This window comes from Mesoplodon bidens, assembly GCF_964165515.1.
Source record: "Mesoplodon bidens genome assembly, chromosome: 4".
In the NCBI taxonomy this organism is placed as follows: Eukaryota; Metazoa; Chordata; class Mammalia; order Artiodactyla; family Ziphiidae; genus Mesoplodon; species Mesoplodon bidens.
Genome location: NC_138160.1, coordinates 118,222,640 through 118,237,409, shown reverse-complemented (window position 1 = coordinate 118,237,409; position 14,770 = coordinate 118,222,640). Strand labels below are relative to the sequence as shown.

The following is a 14,770-nucleotide window of genomic DNA, read 5'->3' as shown; positions in this document are numbered from 1 at the left end:
AATACCGTATGCTAACACATGCATATGGAATCTAAGAAAAAAAAAGCTCATGAAGACTAGGGGCAAGATGGGAATAAAGACACAGACCTACTAGAGAATGGACTTGAGGATATGGGGAGAGGGAAGGGTAAGCTGTGAGAAAGTGAGAGAGTGGCATGGACATATATACACTACCAAATGTAAAATAGATAGCTAGTGGGAAGCAGCCGCATAGCACAGGGAGATCAGCTTGGTGCTTTGTGACCACCTAGAGGGGTGGGATAGGGAGGGTGGGAGGGAGGGAGACGCAAGAGGGAAGAGATATGGGAACATATGTATATGTATAACTGATTCACTTTGTTATACAGCAGAAACGAACACACCACTGTAAAGCAATTATACTCCAAAGACGATGTTAAAAAAAAAAAAAAAACCACCTCTGAATGGAAGCATTGGGTTTAATCAGTTCTGAACTTGAACAGTCTCTTTGTTTCTCTGTACCACTAGAAAGAGTGATGTGTTTAGCAAATATTGTTAATGTGCCTGAAGTCTACCTTCAAAGTCTCTACAGAGGTTTAACTGTATATAAGCCAAGGGTCACCCTTAGGGTTCTGGTTTTAACCATTTTATAAAACTAAGATTGTAGTGTCCTCTGTATTCCTTTAGCATTATCTAAATAAAGTTCTAACTAATATTCTCAAATGTTATGTTATCTTACAGGTGAAGGGCAATCACAGGTTTAAATGAAGACAAACTGTAACCATGCAGGCCGTTCTTTTTTTTTTTTTTTTTTTTTTTTTGCGGTATGCGGGCCTCTCACTGTTGTGGCCTCTCCCGTTGCGGAGCACAGGTTGTGCTCCGGACGCGCAGGCTCAGCAGCCATGGCTCACGGGCCTAGCCGCTCCGCGGCATGTGGGATCCTCCCGGACCAGGGCACGAACCCGTGTCCCCAGCATCAGCAGGCGGACTTTCAACCGCTGCGCCATCAGGGAAGCCCCTGCAGGCCGTTCTTGTGTCGGAAATGTGACTGTTAAAATTATCTCAGTAAAGTTTCGCAGTTTTGTCCCAAAAAAAAAAAAAAAAGTGGTACACATATACAATGGCATACTACTCAGCCATTAAAAAAGAATGAAATAATGCCATTTGCAGCAACATGGATGTAACAAGAGATTATCATACTAAGTGAAGTAAGTAAGAAAGAGAAAGACAAATACCATATGATATCACTTATATGTGGAATCTAAAATATGGCACAAATGAACCTACCTACAAAACAGAAACAGAATCACAGACATAGAGAACAAACTTGTGGTTGCCCAGGGGAAGGTGAGGAGGGAGAGGGATGGACTGGGAGTTTGGGGTTCGTAGATGCAAACTATTACATTTAAAATGGATAAACAACAAGGTCCTAAGGTATAGCACAGGGAAATACATTCAATATTCTGTGATAAACCATAATGGAAAAGAATATTTTTAAAAATGCAAAAAAATTCTTACAGCTGAAAATTACAACATCCACAATAAAATTCCCTCTCTTCTTTTACTACAATGGGACCACTGAACAGATGACAAGAAATTTTAAAAATCTAATCACACTACTCATACAATACTTGTTCCAAATGATCAAATCTTTGTTACAAATATTTAGAATAACACTCAAAGTTGCCTTGCAAACTGTATTTACCTTACATGCATTGCTCCAAACTTGTAGCCAGTGAAAAAGCACAAATTAAATCCCAATCAAAAGGGGGTTTGATAGATGACAGCCCATCAACAAGTAAATAGAAATGTATGGTAATTTCAAGCTCCATTAGAAATGGAGTTGGTGGTATGCTTGCACACAGAGAAAGTTTGATAGTTATAAAAAAAAAACTAAAGGGGAAAATAATGAACATTTAGAGGCTCCAACAGAGAAAGGGCAATGCTGAAGTTTTATTTTGAAGCACGGTTATTTCTGCACACTCTGAACTTTCAATAATGGATAAATTTAGTATAGTGCTCTTGCAAGTGAACAAAACAGCATGAGACAGGGCAAGTAAAGCCAAACTGTTCACCTCCCTACACAGTTCGGCCCATTCAGCCCAGGACCACAACATGGGGGGCTGAGCTGACCACCACACTGCACAAGCAACAAATACCACCCTCAATGTCTGGAAGCAAGCATAGTGGCACCTAGGCAAATTTTAGGAACTGTTGCTCTGTGAGACTCTCCGTAATGCCTGATGTGTTTAACTTTTTTCTTAAGAGAAAACAGAAGGTACTAATAAGACAAATCCTCCAACACATAAGGTATAGCCAAAATTCCTTAAGACTTCTAAGTGTGTGGCTTCACAGTCCCTCAAGGGGAAAAAATGATTTGGGCTGGGAAAGCAGAAAGGATAATTGATTTCATGTTTTTCACTATTTTGTTTACCTCTATACAGAAGGTCAAACTTGCAAAATACATATTTTTTGAATGAATTTATTATTACCTGTTTATTTTTTCACTTTTTATATGCAGTAAAATTCACTCTAGTATACTATTCTACGACTTTTGACAAACTCAGTTGTGTAATCACTTCCATAATAAAGAGATAGAACAGTTTAAAGAATTTATTTTATTTTCACAACAGCACACACATACAACTAAACCATAGACCCTAACTGTACAAAAGATTATTCACTTCAAGAGCAAATTTGGCATCAAATTACTGCAAAGCTACAGTAACCAAAACAGTGTGGTACTGGCATAAAGACAGACACAGAGATCAATAGAACAAAATAGAGAACCCAGAAACAAACCCTTTCATGGTCAAATGATTTTCGACAAGGTGTCAAAACCACTCAATGAGGAAAGGACAGTCTTTTCAATAAGTGGGGCTGAGAAAACTAGATATCCACATATAAAACAATGAACATGGACTCTTACCTAATATCATATATAATAATTAACTCAAAATGGATCAAACATCTAAATGTAAGAGCTAAAACTATAAAACTCTTAGGAAAAAAAAAATCACAGGGGGACTTCCCTGGTGGCACAGTGGTTAGGAATCCACCTGCCAATGCAGGGGACACGGGTTCGATCCCTGGTCCAGGAAGATCCCACATGCTGCGGAGCAACTAAACCCGTGTGCCACAACTACTGAGCCTGCCCTCTAGAGCCCGCAAGCCACGACTACTGAGCCCGCGTGTCACAACTACTGAAGCCCACTCACCTAGAGCTGGTTCTCCACAACAAGAGAAGCCACCGAAATGAGAAGCCCACACACCACAATGAAGAGTAGCCCCCACTCGCCACAACTAGAGAAAGCCCATGTGCAGCAACGAAGACCCAATGCAGCCAAAAATAAATAAATAAATTTTTTAAAAATCACAGGGCAAAAGTTTCATGACATTGGACTTAGTAATGATTTCTTGGATATGACACCAAAGGCACAGGTAACAAAAGAAAAAAAGAGATAAACTTCATCAAAATAAAAACCTGTGTGTACCAAAGGACATTATGAACAGAGTGAAAAGGCAATCCAGACAACAGAAGAAAATAACTGCAAAACATATATGTGAAAAGAGATTAGTATCCAGAATATATAGAAAACTAAAACTCAACCAAAAAAAAAAAACCAACTCCATGATGTGCAACACACTTGAATAGACATTTCTCCAGAGATATACAAATGGCCAATAAACCCATGAGAAGATACTCAATATCACTAATCATTTGGGGAATGCACATCAAAACTATAATGAGATACCATCTCACATTCATTAAGATGGCTACTATCAAAAAAAAAAAAAAAGAAAATAACAAGTGTGGGTAAGGATGTGGAGAAATCAGAACCCTTGTGCCCTGCTGGTTGGAATGCAAAATGGTACAGCCACTGTGGAAGACAGTATGGCAGTTTCTCAAAAAGTTAAAAATAAACTTACCATATAATCCCGCAATTCCACTTCTGGGTATATATCCAAAAGAACTGAAAACAGTGTCTCGAAGAGATATTTGTATACCCATGTTCATAGCAGTACTATTCACAGCAGAACTATCCAAATGCTTACTAGCAAATGAATGGATAAGCAAACTAGGATATATATAAAATATTATTCAGCCTTAAAAAGGGAAGGAAATTCTGATATATGCTACAACATGGATGGACCCTGAGGACACTATGCTAAGTAACATAAGCTAGTCACAAAAAGATTAAGATTCCACTTATATGAGTTACCTAGAGTAGTCAAAGAGACAGAAAGAAAGGTGATTGCCAGGAGCTGGGGTAAGGGGGTAATGGGGACTTGAAGTTTAATGGGTATAGTTTTAATTTTACAACATTAAAAGACTTCTGGAGATAAATGGTGGTGATGACTGCACAATATGAATGTACTTAATACCACTGAACTATACATTTAAAAATGGTTATGTTGGTAAATTTTATGTTATGTGTATTTTACAATTTTTTAATTTAAGAAAAAAAAAGGAAGGGAAGAAAATTCTGACACATGCTACAACATAGATGAACCTCAAAGGTTAAGTGAAATAAGCCAGACACAATAGGACAAATATATGATTCCACTTATATGAGGTACCTAGAATAGGCAAATTCACAAAGAAAAAAAGTAGATAAGAGGTTACCAGGGGCTCGGGAGAGGGCAGGATGGGGAGTTACTGTTAAATGAGTAGAGTTCCTGTTTAGAATGATGGAAAAGTTCTAAAATGGATGGTGATGATGGTTGCACAACATTGTAAATGCACTTAATGCTTAAAAATAGTGAAAATGGTAAATTTTATGTTATGTATATTTAACCCCAATTTAAAAACATTATTTTAGGGCTTCCCTGGTGGCGCAGTGGTTGAGAGTCCGCCTGCCGATGCAGGGGACACGGGTTCGTGCCCCAGTCCGGGAAGATCCCACGTGCCGCGGAGCGGCTGGGCCCGTGAGCCATGGCCGCTGAGCCTGCGCGTCCGGAGCCTGTGCTCCGCAACGGGAGGGGCCACAGCGGTGAGAGGCCCACGTACCGCAAAAAAAAAAAAAAAAAAAAAACATTATTTTAAGAGTAGCAAATCTTTTCCCCTAGGAATTCCACTTCTAAGAAGTTTCCCTTAAAAAGTAAGGACAGGCAAAAGATTCAGCTACAAATTAAAGCAGCTCTGGAAGCAAATGAAATGTCCAACAGAGGACTGATTAAAGAAGCTATATTGGAACAGTAGGGGATCATTAATATGCTATGTTAACACTGTGAGATTAACCATATTTCATCAATTCTAAAGCATACATATTTCACATCTTTTTTTTTTTTTTTTTTTTTTTTTTTGCAGTACGCGGGCCTCTCACTGCTGTGGCCTCTCCCGTTGCGGAGCACAGGCTCCGGACGCGCAGGCTCAGAGGCCATGGCTCACGGGCCCAGCCGCTCCGCAGCATGTGGGATCTTCCCAGACCGGGGCACGAACCCGCGTCCCCTGCATCGGCAGGCGGACTCTCAACCACTGCGCCACCAGGGAAGCCCACATCTTTAAGTCTCTAAAATTTGGATGTCTTACAATTGATGGCATTTCCTAGTTTATTTGGCAGTTTATTTTCTTAGTGGTACATAAAGGTTAATCTTAATGCTACTATTAATAGGGGAAATGTTCAAGTATGATAAATGGACAGCAGATTACAATAGAGCAAATAAAGTAAAATCTAGTTTTTATCAAAGTTATACATAGTCAATACACATACCTAGAAAAAAATATCACAGGATGTACACCAAAATGTTAACAGTGTTTATATCTCTAGGTGATATAAATATGAATTTTTTTAATAAAGTTGTTGACTTTTTTGTTATTGTTTTTAATCTTTCAGTCGTGCCACGCAGCACATGGGATCTTATTCCCTGGTCAGGGATCAAACTCTCGCCCCCTGCATTGGAAGTGCGGAGTCTTAACCACTGGACCGCCAGGAAGTCTCAGTGGTTTTATTTTTTTAAAAAACTTAAATAAACTGGATGTAAAGCCATGCTGCCTCCACCCCCATATCAATCTGGCACAATCCTATATATAGCATAAGTATATCTACTCATATTAGATATGAGTCAGGTATCACAAAAGACTAAAAGATACAAAAGAATGTAATTGCCTTGAAGGAGCTCAGCATGTAACAAAAGAATTTATGGTCCACAAGAGTCTTTACGAAGGTAAATCAGCAACTCAGTGCTATGTAAATAACTGAACTAGTCCACTGGTTTTACTGATAAGACAACTTAATATGAACCAAAACATGTCCTGCCCAGCAGTCCATAACTAAAAGAATAAATTAGCATTCTATCATGTTAGACATTAAAATAAATATCCTTTATAAGTCATCTTAGTCATTACATAGATGACAAAGTTCAAACTCTCCAACTGAGACTCATAAGATTAAAAAATCCTAAAAGCAGGTTAACATCATAAATCATCAGATAATAGACACATATAATCAATGACAAATTAGCAACAGCAGGAAACCACTTACCATACAATTATTGTTTGCTATGACATTTTAAGAACTACATTTAAAAAAAATTCTTTCCAGAAGTTGGCTACAATAAAAACTTTAGTTCCTGCCCTCAAAGTAGACATAGCTCAGCTGGGGCGGGGGTGGGGAGAGACACACAGGGAAAAGCTCTATGACACTGTATTTGGCAATGACTTCTTAGAAGATACCAAAAGCATGAGCAACAAAAGAAAAAACAAATAAATGGGACTTGATCAAAATTTAAAGCTTTTTAACATCAAAGGACATATCAACAGGGTAAAACTGAGAGAAAATATTACAAGTCCTCCATCTAATAAGTGATTAACAGCCAGAATATACAAAGAAGTCCTATAACTCAACAACAAAAAACCCCCAAACAATTAAAATGGCCAAAGGACGTGAACAGAGATTTCTTCAAAGAAAATAAACAAATGGCCAATAATCACAAGAAAAATGCTCAACAACACTAAACATTAGAGAAATGCAAATCAAAACCACAATGAAACATCAACTCACATCCATTAGGATGACTATTATTAAAAAGTAAATAATTTTTTTAAAATTAAAAAACAGAAAATAACAAGCGTTGGTGAAAATGTGAAGAACATGGAACACTTTCACATTGCTGTTAGGAATGTGAAGTAACATAGCTACCGTGGAAAACAGTACGGCAGTTCCTCAAAAATTTAAGTGTAGAATTACCATACCAAATGACCTAGAAATTCCACTTCTGGGTATATACCCAAAAGAGCTGAAAGCAGTGACACAAACACATAGTTGCACATCGATGTTCACAGCAGCATTATCCACAATGGCCAAAATATGGAGGCAACCCAAGTGTTCATCAATAGATGAATGGATAATGGAATGTTACTCAACCTTAAAAAGGAAGGAAATTCTGACACATGCTACAACATGGGTGAACCCTGAAGGCATTATGCTAAGTAAAATAAGCCAGGTACTTAACATAGTTAAGTTAATAATTCAAAGTGACAGAAAGTACAATGGTGGTTGCCCTCGGGCTGGGGGGAGAGGAAATGGAGAGTTATTGTTTAATGGATATGGAGTTTCAGTTTAGGACAATGAAAAATTTTTCTGGATATGGACAGCAGTAGTGGTTACACAACAATGTGAATGTACTTAATGCCACTGAAGTGTACACATAAAGATAATTTAAATGGTAAGTTTTGTTATGTATATTTTAAAAACTAATGAGAATGTCATAATCAGGTGCAAATTTTAGAATTTCAGATAAGTTAAAGATCACTTTCAGCAACGATGATCAATGTCTCAATAGAAAAACAGTATCAATCAGCCTTCGGATGGATAGCATTTGTATCAGAGAAGGATGGAGTATTCCAGAACAAATGCCTGGCAGATGCAGAGACATGTAGCAACAATTCACAATAGAAAATAAGGCTGAAAAATAAGTTAGGGCCAGGACTTAGAAGGTGCTGAATGCCTATCTAAGATTCTGACTAGTCCAACAACAAGATAGCAGTACATTTCCCAAAAGAAGAATGAGTACTGCTTATGTGTAAAAGACTGAATGGTGGAGGGGAAGATAGTAAGAAATTCAACTAACTTCAGCAAACACTTACAGAGCAACAACAGTGTTCTAAATTCTCAGATTATAAAAACTGAAGGGAGAGGAGGGGTGGGTAGTGACTGCAAAGAGATTTCCAGAGTACTGGTAATTTTCTGTTTCTGGATCTGGATGGTGTCTATGGGTGGTGTTCACTCAAATAATTCATTAGACAGGTACTGTTATAATTTGAATACTTTTCTACATGTACGTTATACTTTAAGTTTTTAAAGTTTTATTAAAAATAAAGGCTAAGACCCAACTTCTAAGAAACCCCCAGCTGAGAGGAAGTAATCCATAAAAATATTTACCAAATGACGTAAAAGATGTAACCACAGAATATGTACAAGGTACCCAAGAAGCACTGAGATCCAAGAGAAAACCCAGAGGCACTAACGTCTAAGGTGAGTTTTAAAGAATAAACAAGTTTGTCAGATGGATGAGAAAAACAGTGCTCTAGGCAAAGGAAAAAATATGAAAAAGGCACCAAAGCAAACAATAGAACAATTTATCCAGAGAACTACAAGTAGTTTTGATAGTTCAAAGATAAGAAGATAATCTAGAGTGGAAGCAGAGAGAAGGGAAAACAGGAATTTATGTAAGAGGAAGACCAGATGTAAAGGATTTCATCTGATTAGATCTCGGTGGAAAGGAATAAGAATGGAATGAGGATGGTTCTCAATTTGCCCATAACAGCAACCTGGTCATCAAGGCCCTCCATAATCTGACTGTTGCCTCATCTGTCATAGTTGCAACCACAAGCCAGACTCCAGACAGAAAAGACTCCTTCCTCCTTCATTCAACGTGCATCTAATTTTTTCTTTAATCTCCAGGCCAGGTACCATGCAGAAGGCTAAGGCTCACTTTCTAGCGGGAAAGGCAAACAGGGATATCAATAACAAGGTACAGTACAGTGGAGTACACCAGCTAGTGGGAAGAAGTTTGCTACCAGAAAGGAAAGTGCTAGCTTGAGTCTTGTGATAGGACTAAGAGCTCGTTATAAAAGTGATGGAATACAAATTGGGGGAGTGGGGGAGAACAAGGTGCGTCACTGAGCAATCAACAAAACAACAGTAACAGATAATCCGAGGCCCCTACATCCAATTTATATGTAAGGCCTATCTCATTTCTCCAAAATACAGCTCTCTTTATCCCACCACCTTCACTCCCACCATCTTCCTAGCTCAACTCCCTACTTCCACTTGTACACATATACAAGCCTTGCAAGCACTAGGAGCAATCTTCTTAAAAAGGAAATCAGATCATGAAACTTCCTACAATGGCTTCTTACAGCTCTTAGAAGAAAATCCAAACATGTGACGTGGAGTTTCCTGGCAATCTCATGTTAAGGCCTTCTCCCCATCCTAAAAGTATTCAAGCTACACAAGTCTTCTCTTAGGTCTCTAAACACATGGAGTTCTCTCCTGTCTCAGGACCCTTATTTACACAAGCAGAATATCCTGTTCCCTCTGTCTAGATCTTCATCAGCACACAAACCACTACCCCCAACAACCAGGTCTGTCTGTCATGTCTCACACCACTGCTACTTTCTCAAAGAAATCCCAGGACTCTGCCAGTTACTGCCTATCTCTACATCTGGTTTAGGTCTAAAGAAGAAAAATGTTTCTCATTTTGGTCCTCTTGAGTTTTTTTGGTTTTTTTGTTTTTGTTTTCTTTTTGTCTGCGTTGGGTCTTCCTTGCTGCGTGTGAGCTTTCTCTAGTGCGGCTCATTGCGGTGTGCCGGCTTCTCATTGCAGTGGCTTCTCATGTTGCAGAGCACGGGCTCTAGGCGCACAGGCTTCAGTAGTTGTGGCACGTAGGCTCAGGAGTTGCGGCGCATGGGCTTAGCAGCTCCACAGCATGTGGGATCTTCCTGGACCAGGGCTCGAAACCCGTGTCCCCTGCACTGGCAGGTGGATTCTTAACCACTGCGCCACCAGGGAAGCCCAGTCCTCTTGAGTTTGAGATGCCCCTGGGGGTACCCAAGCAGCTCTCCAGTGCACAGGTGACCATGTGGATGAGGTGAAACATCTGCACTCAAAATAGAAGCTTCCACTTTAGCACAAGTATCGGACTTTAGCATAAGTTTGATGGCAGGGAGACTGCACAGAGAACGGATTCTCAACTTGGAGGGGGAGGGCACCCCTGATCTCTTAAGTCACCATAGGAATGAGATGTTACTGATGGAAGGAGGGTGATACCACATCAACGCTGTGAAAGACTGAGATATGCTGGACAGAATCCTAGATATGAGTGTACTGAACAACAACAAGAAGACTGAGAAACAAGAGCCAAAACTGTAAGGAAAACCAGGAAAGATTTACATCACAATTCCACAAACTCCTTCGCCCTTTTATGCTTCCTCCCTAACAAACCCTACTCCTGTTTCATCCAGTTCAAATGCCGTCCCCTCCTGGAAGCATTAGCCCCCACTCCACATCTCCACCAGTTTTTATCATTATTATTATGTAAGACTGACCCATGCACAAGTTTCTCAGCAGTAGTGTTACGGTACTAAACGCCATCAGCCTTGTACTACACCTGGGGTGTGTGTGTCTCTTCCTTATTACAACTGTGAGCTCTTGGGAGCAGAGACCATTTCTTAATCAACTGTGGTCCCTTAAGAAAGTGGATAAATTATTTTTTAACTTGGTAAAAGTCAAAAAGGGTAAATAATTGCGCAGAGGCTATGGATAATTTCTCAACCCCTCCCTCTTGTAAAATAAAATAACACATCTTAATTTGATTTATAAATTCATACTTTCCCAAAGTAACATACACCTGTACAGTCTTTAAGAATCACTGCTAAACAAAATATCCTCTCACCGAAATGCCTTTCCTGTTGCAACAATACAGTGGTGTAATCATTTCCTTCATCATAAACACGAAATGCCCTTAATTTAGTTGGAGACTTAACATATCTTACTCTTTTCTAAACTATCCTAAGTTTTGTATAAAACAGACACACCAAAAAAATGTTACAAAGACGCGGGAGTACATAAGAGGTTGTCAGTCCTGGATCTGAGCCAACTGCCGCCTGCATTATTGGGAAGCCATTCCTGCCAAGCCAAGGTTAGGCGTTCAGTCAACATTTTTTCCAACAAGCGCTTCGCACACGCACACTCCTTTAAAAGTCAACAACAACAACAAAAAGGTTCCAAGGACATTCGTGAAAACTAGTACTAATCAGTGTTAGGTGCGTCCAATTAACCAGCACAAGAAGTCTGAGTAATTTCACAACAAAGGTTAACACGGTGCAAGCCAGAAGTCCACACGGGCGTGGCTGCCCTTCCCAACCAGACTGTGTCAGAGAAAAGAGCCACTCAAACTTTCACATACGCTCGGGCCGGGAATGCGGGGCTGAGGGCCCAGCAAACGTCCTGTCCACCTGACCAGGAAGTTTCGGTGGCGGTGGCGGGGGTGCGACCACAGAAACCACAAACCACACGTACTTCAATGGAAAACTCAACTCCCGGACCCGCCCGCACCTGGAACAACGCGCCGACTCTTCCCCACAAGGAAGGCGGCCGAAGAGGCCCAGCGCGGGCCTGGCGCGCGCACCAAGCCCACTTGAACAAAGTTTAGAAACCGGGAGAAACTTTCAAGTGAGGAAGCGCCGCGGCGGCGCGGGGCCGGCGGCTCGCTCTGCTCCAGCCGCCGCGGCCCCTCAACTTCTCGAGCGCCAGGAAACGCCGGCCCCGCACGGCCAGGGCCCAGGCCCGGGGCGCCGCCGGGGAAGCGGGCCGGAGGCCGCACCAGCGCCCGCCCGGAGCCTGATTCCGGACGGGGTCGTGGAGGTGACCGCACCCGGCCCGCCCACCCGAGGAGCCCCTTCGGCCCGGCTGGGGAGCCCGCACCTGCACGAAGACAATTACCTGCGACGAGCTCGGCGAGTGCAGCAAGATTCCCGAAGCCCGAAACCGACTGCCGCCGCTTTGTCTCCGCCTGTCCGGCTCCGAGGAGGAAATGGGCCGCCCGGCGCCCCCGGCCCCGCCCGCCCTTCCCAGCACCTCCCTCCGGCGCGCTCTTCCCGGCGCCTCCCGCTGCAGCCCAGCTTTCCCGCTCCTCGATTTGGAGAGAGCCCTCGACCAAAGAGCCTGGCGGTGCCAGGCCTGGACCCCCAACAGGACCTCTTGCTCTCCGCCCCTCACCCCTGAGTTACTTAATCCCAGGCCCCTAGTGATCTAGGGATGGGAGTGACCACCCCCCCCGCCCGAGAGGAAGGAGGAGCGCTGACTCCTGGAACAGCCCGCGAGCGGGGGAGGGCAGGTGAGTCACCGCTCCGCGCACAGGTGAGTCTCCGGGCGCGGCCTGCCCAAGCCCCACCCCCCGCTGGTGCCTCAGGGAACGGGTTGAGTCGACGCAGATCCTGGGCACTCTCCTCTGAGGAGTGCCACAGGTGTTCGGAGTAACAGGCTTCTGGAAAAGTACTCTAGGTCCTCCCACTGGTTTTACAGAAGGAGAAACTGAGGCCTCAGAGCTTGAGGCGAAGTGGAAGTAGAATCCGACTCTAGGGACCTCATAATGTGCGATAGAAGCCCTTCTAGAAGTCACGTAACTCATCTGACACTTGACAGATGGGGAAACCGAGAGCTGTCCTGATGGAGGACAAGAGGCTTCTCACATCAGTGTCCCCTCCTGAGATTGCCCCCCCCCACACACACACACACATACATACACACAAATTTGAAGGACATGGCGTCTATTCCTATCCTTCTGGCCATTTACGGAATTTTATTCCCACTCTTCCTTATCTTCCTGGTGAATGTTCCCCAAAAAAACTACAAAACAAAAAACAAACCAAATACATATTCACTATTATCTTGGTATAGAAAACCCTAATGACGTTTTATCTTCATCATGGGATGATGAACGAGGTTGATTTCAGTATTGGTCTATAAATCCAAAATAATGCAAGACAGTATCCACTGCTTGTTTGGTGCTGAGCACTGAACAGGGTGCTAGGGAGACTTGCCTTCAACATGTTTACTCTTTACTACTTATATCTCCCTTTCCCAGGAAATGCAAACTCCTGCAAGACAGGAGCTATATCCCCTACAGCACCCAGCACAAGGCTCATCCCCTAGGCAGTGCCCAGTTAATGTCTGTGGGTGAATGTGCCCACTGTAATTCAAAGCACTATGGATTTGTGCTAGTTAAGAGTTGCTGACAAAAGGAAATAGGACCATGAAAGGAGAGAATAACCTTCAAGAGACATACCTTAATGAGGCCATTCTCTTCCAACCACACCCCATTCTGTTTCTAGCTTCAGAGCCTTTGCTCCTATGGTCCCCCCTGCCTGGTGTGGCTATGGCTTCCCCCCACTACACTTAGCTACCTTAGAACATAATATTCAGTCAATAAATATTTGAACTAACAAGAGACAGAGTTAAAGGATTATGCTCCATAACTTAGTATATGCATTACTTCACTCAAGTACCATTTACTTAGTTTGCAAGGCCCCGTGTTCAAAAATTACTAACAATTTCAAGACAGCAACATTGGAGCATTAAACCAAGCATGGGACCTTTCTAAGCATGGGGCCCTGCTATAGACTGAATGTTTGTGTCTCCCCAAATTTATATGTTGAAAACCTAATGCCCTAGGTGATGGTATTAGGAGATGGGGCCTTTGGGAGGTGATTAGGTCAGGAGGGCAGAGCCCCCATGAATGGGATCTGTGCCCTTAAAGAGAAGGCCCCAGAGGTATCCCTTGCCCCTTCTGCCATGTGAGGACAGAGCAAGAAGGCTCTATGAACCAGGAAGAGAGGTCTCACTAGAACATGATGATGCTGGTGCCTTGATCTTGGACTTTCCAGCCTCTAGAACTGTGAGAAATAAATTTCTGACATTTATAAGCTACTCATTCCATGGTATTTTGTTATAGCAGCCCGAACGGACTGACTCCCTAAAGATGAAAAAGTGGGTTTGTTTGAGGACAAGAAGGATCAGGTGACAGAAAAAGAGCATGATGAGAGACTTGCAGTGTGCCCTGTAAGTTATGGGGAGTCAGTTCCTGACCCCTGAGAAAGCATGAAAAACTTACTAGGGGCAACTTGAGCATTCACTATGTCCTAAGTACTTGCTATGTGCTGGAGAAGCAGTAGTGAATAAAACTGACTTTAAAACTGAGATAATACAATTGAGATCCCTGTTCTCACAAAATTTAAAATATAATGGAAGAGACAGGTATTAAAACAGGTAAACTATAAAAAAAAGAAGGTCAAATGTGAAGATAGGGAAGAGATACAAGTAGATTTAGGGGGAAATTAACCTAGTCTGGGGTTCAGTGACCTAAGTAAGTCACCTTTATGCTGTGACCCACTCCTGCCAGAGTTTCACACTCACCTCTCCACCAAAACTGCTTTTATCAAGGTCCCTAATGACCTCCATGATGCCAAATCCAGTGATCAGTCTCTGCCCACAGTTGACTTGTACCATCAGCAGTGTTTGATCACTCTCCCCATTAAAATACTGTCTTCATTGGATCTCCAGGGCACCAGGCTCTTCTGATTTTCCTTCAGCCTCCCTGGATGCAACTTCTTAGTCTTCTTTAATGATTCCTTCTAAATCTTCCCAACCTCTAAATAGTTCTCAAAGTTCTCAAAGTGCAATCTGAGGACTCCTGAGACCTTTCCAAGGGATTGTAAGATAAAGACTATTTTAATAATAATACTAAAATATCATTTGCCTTTTTCACTCCCAATATCTCATGGTGTACAATAGAGTGTTTTACAGGT

At 42.1% G+C, this 14,770-nt stretch overlaps 1 protein-coding gene across 1 annotated transcript in view; it reads right to left on the bottom strand.

Annotated features, from left to right (window-relative positions):
- Positions 1-12,016, bottom strand: part of CTNNA1 (catenin alpha 1) — a 183,250-nt gene extending 171,234 nt beyond the window's left edge. The window contains exon 1 of the mRNA XM_081230886.1: positions 11,907-12,016. The gene's annotated coding sequence lies outside the window, so the exon portion shown is untranslated. The remainder of the gene's footprint in view (positions 1-11,906) is intronic.
- Between the last annotated feature and the right edge of the window lie 2,754 nt (positions 12,017-14,770).